This window comes from Marmota marmota, unplaced genomic scaffold (genome assembly GCF_001458135.2).
Source record: "Marmota marmota marmota unplaced genomic scaffold, marMar, whole genome shotgun sequence".
In the NCBI taxonomy this organism is placed as follows: Eukaryota; Metazoa; Chordata; class Mammalia; order Rodentia; family Sciuridae; genus Marmota; species Marmota marmota.
Window position 1 is genome coordinate 18774653 of NW_026000019.1, and position 4523 is coordinate 18779175.

The following is a 4523-nucleotide window of genomic DNA, read 5'->3' on the forward strand; positions in this document are numbered from 1 at the left end:
AAGAAGAAGAAGAAGAAGAAGAAGAAGAAGAAGAAGAAGAAGAAGAAGAAGAAGAGAGGAAAAGAAAAAGAAGCAGCTAAATGCACAGTGTCACATATCCAACAGCACTCACTCCAGTGAGCCACCAGGAGCCCAGGGGTGGAGAGGCTCAGCTGGCTGCGCTGGTCCAGCTGTTGCTCCAGTTGACTGCTTTCTTGAGAGAAGGAAATTCACTGTGCTACACAGCTGTCATTGTCTCTAAAGAAAACATGGCATTTGTCAGTTCTTCTTTGAGAAGGGACGATTGTGACAGTGAGAAGGGACGCTGCGGGCGGGGCACAGCTTTGGGTCCTGTACTGTTTGTTTGTTCATCATTTTGGCAGTCACTGGAATACATTCTCTCTGCCGTTCGTCGCAAATAGTTTTTCCTACTTCTTTTGCATCTGGTCTCTAGTTTCTATTGGTATTTCAGGCTTTGCGGGGGGCGGTTGTGTCTTTTAATCATTTTTTGAAAAATAAATGAGTCAATAGTTACTGATTCTAATGCTTGTTTGTAACTTAGCTATGATGCAAGATGTGGGCTTTGCACACTGATTTTCCTTTCGATTTTGGTCTTTGTACCCTGTATTTTGCACATACTTTGTTCACGGGGATAACTATTACAAAGCAGCTTAGATGGAAGTTGGTTTCTAGTTTGGGCCTGGCGTCTTGATACAGTGACTTAGTTACCTATCTTTCAGCTAAAACCTTGAACTTCTGAAGACTGAAATGTTCTCCAAATAAATGCAAGGTATGATTATTGTAGTGAAGGTATTTAGTCATTTTAATTGATTCATACTGCAGTAAATTACTTTGCATTTCTTTTAAAAATTATTTGTTTTTTAGTTGTAGTTGGACCCAATACCTTTGTTTTATTTATTTATTTTTATGTGTTGCTGAGGATAGAACCCAGGGCCTTGCACATACTAGGTGAGTGCTCTACCACTGAGCCACAATCTCAGCCCCTACTTTAAATTTCTTGCAAACTGTCTCTCTTTTTAATATGCCTCATATCCATTTTTGGTAAAAATAAGTTACATATAACATATTTCCAATAACCAAAAATTACTCTCTCCCTTCTTTCTATAAATATCTGCTGGATACTCCATAGGGAGCTCAGAGGAACATATTTTTCCATGGAAGGAAGGCAGAATTTGGTCTTAAATAGGTCCTGCCCAATATCCCTGAGTTGTCCAGTACAGCATTGGGCCCAAATTACATACTCAGCAAATATTTACCAATATGACATAATTTTATTGCTTATTTCATTTCACCGTTTACTTTAGCGATAAAGGCTAAGAGGAGTCTATTGCTAGGATATTTTTACTTTCCAAGTTCTGAGTCTAGCCATAGCCTAAAAAATGAAATAACCTTGAAGGGTAATTTGAATCTATACTTTTGTTCCCTCATGCAAAAATGACATATGGGAAATACAAAGTGGAGGGAGGGAAAAAACCCAGGATATGCTTCTGCTTCTTTTCTGGTATGCAAAAAATTAACTGTGTCTATTGAATTTGCCTGAAAGGACATAGTAAGAAAAAAAAATGACAGGATCATCCAACACAGTATCTGACACCACATAGATGCTCAATAAATACTGACTTCTTTATTTTAATGTATTGGTCTCCTTAACTGAAGGGTCTTACTCCTTCATTTCTATATGATCCACCTTCCTATTTTCTTTGTTGTCTTTTTCATTTCAAGAATGTTCTGTGGGTGCTTTTTCTCTGAATCCCTAAAATGGGCTCAGTGTTCTGTTACATAATAGAGAGAAGTATCTTAGCCTAACATTTTCCTTAAGTCTTTCACATGATTTAAGACACCGTGAGGAAGGGATCTGTGAGCTCCTGTATCAATGGATGATGATCTTTATCTTTACCAAGTGACCCACAAATTGGTAACTAGTGCAATGAGAAATTAAGAAAATGGCACACTTCTATGACTGTCATTTCACAGTCACTCAAATCAGAACTGGAATGCCACAAAAACAGCTCCCTGTTAGCCCTGAGGAAAAAAAAAAAAAGAAAGAAAGAAAGTAAAGGGGAAATTCAGATTAGTCACAAAGAAGTTCCCCCGCCTGCTTGCAAAGTTGCAAAGTGAAAACTGAGCGAGTCCGCTCTGCTCTTTCAATCGCCTTTCCTCTCTGGCCCCGGGACCGGGGTCTATCTTCTGAGTGACAGCTTTCTGTGGTCTTCTTCTCCTCCCTGGTGGGGAAGGCGCCAGTCTTCCCCCAGCTCCTCTTGGCCACATCTGCATCCTCCCTGCTTCCAGACTGTGGAGATGGAAGGGGTTCAACCCCTGGATGAGAATGTAGGAAACACACTACGGTCAAGATGCCAGAGGAACAAGCTATTGCTGGTGGCCTTTGTGGCCCAGGGGCTGGGGCTGTTCCTGTGCCTCACCTTCATCTGCCTGTACCGCCCTGCTCCTCAGGTAAGATGCACCACCAGGCGTTTTTCCCCTTCGCCTCTGCTGGTGGCAGCTGTAGTAGCAGCAGTTACTTGGAAATAATCTGATGCCAAGATTGTTGTGTCCCCTCACCACCAAGTGATCGTAAGGTGTGGTCAGACACCCCCTGTCTCTCCTTTCCTTCCTTCCTTTTAGCGGTGGCAGGGGTAGGGCACAGTGGAGATGGGGCAGAGGCACCACTTCTAGGTTTTTTCCTTTCTCTGCAGTGCAAGGATCCTAGTCTTCCTGCATGAGCTGTCACTTTGAAGCTGAGTCACTGATTTCCACACTTGGTTTATCCATCCTGATAAAAATGTGTCTGATGAGGGAATTGATGTAAAAAGAAAGAAGAAAGAGACCAGTTCTACTTTTCTATCATAGTCATAAATTCTGCAGGCACTCAAACGATTTGCTTTTTAAAACATGCTGAAGGTATCCAGATTAAGTTCTTTTAAACAGCTGACCTTGCATTTTAAGGGCAGCAATGCATGCATGCATGTGTGTTTGCCTGTATGCCCACACATTCATCCCAAAGATCGGATCCAGGGTTGTTCCTCCCAGTCTGTCTCTGCCCGTCTACCTACGCTGTGCAGAGACATGGCTTCATCTTTTCCCACTTGGGGCAACACATCATGCAGTGGGGGTCCTCAGCATCCTCCTCACTTGACACCTTCTTCCATTTCCCCCGCTCTTTACTCTCATTCCATGCTCCCCTTGGGTCACATCATTTTTTTCTTATTTATTTATTCAGATATACAGATATTATTAGGTCTTCAAGAGTGTTCTTCATGGCAGGTGTGAAGCCTAGAGCCTCCCCAGCTTCCTTTGTGGGGCTGGTCTGACAATTCTTATTTCCCTGGATGGTGGCTTTGGGTTGCGAAAGTCTTCCCGGTGAAGGGCAGGCAATAGGAATCTTTTCTTATCTATTTGGCTTATTAGTGCATTATAGTTATATGTGACAGTGAGGGACCTGCATGTTGATGGCCATGTCAGAGACTGGCTGCCACATTACAGCAGGACGAGTAGTCCCAGCAAATGCCCGGGCTTGTCTCTGCCCACAGGAAACGGGGATTTTCAGTGGTCGGTGGGAGCATGTGAGCCGATGACTGCTGAACCACGGAGAGGGCTCGTGACTTCAAATTCTAGAATTGGGGCTGGTGTGACACAGCCAGCATACCTGTTCTCCCCCCACCCCACCCCACATTCACTTCTCTGTGCACAGCCCTCGGGGTGAAATCAAAGTAGGTGCTCTGGGGAGAGAGTGTGTTCACGGCAGGGCACCCAAGACACAGACCGGAATCAGGCTCTTCTGAGAAGAAAGCAAACAGAGTAGCTAAAAATAGAACCGCTGAGTGAATTCACCAGGTCTGGGAGCCCCGCGTGCTTTTTAAACCACCGCAGAGCTGTGCGCTTCCTTACTCTGTGGCATGGGGAAGACAGGACGTGTGGCCCAGGCAAGGCTGGACAGTTGTACCAGGGCTCTAGGCAGGGGACATCAAGGTGAAGCATACATGTCTAGCCTGCTGGGTCTGGGGCCACCTGGAACTGTCAGCGCCCTGGGAACCCTGAGAAGAAGAGAGGCCCCTTTTACAAGCCACTCAGCAGCTGTGTCAGAACTGGGAAGCAGACTGACAGCTGGTTTCCAGGCCACTGGGTCTCAGGTGAGCAGCGGTGTGAGAGAAGTAGCTCCCGTAGTCCTGGGGTAGAAATGGAAGCAACTATGTAGGTGGTATGAGTTGTTTGCTCAAGAAACAGGATCCCATATATTCTGGATAGAGATTTTTTTTACCCTTTTTTTTGCTCAGATATTTGAAATTCTTCACTTAACATTGACTTAAATTTCTTCTTCCATTTTTCTAGCTAGACTGTTTTAGTTAGTGTGATTTATTTTTATTTTATTTTTTAAAACTGTTAAAGGACCTGGAACAGCACAATGAGTTCTTACATTTAATCTCATATACGTCGGCATGGGGAGGAGAGCGTAGACAGGTTGTGTGGGTTTTGCCTGGAACTTGTTGGAATAGTGTTGGTGGCAGCAGCAATGGCTGCTGGGGGGG

General features: G+C 44.2%; 1 long non-coding RNA gene across 1 annotated transcript; it reads left to right on the forward strand.

Moving 5' to 3' along the window:
• Positions 1-15: 15 nt before the first annotated feature.
• Positions 16-4082, forward strand: LOC125618663. The gene is made up of 2 exons (XR_007350016.1): positions 16-769; positions 2290-4082. It is a non-coding gene; the product is annotated as an uncharacterized LOC125618663 (long non-coding RNA).
• The last annotated feature ends 441 nt before the right edge of the window (positions 4083-4523 follow it).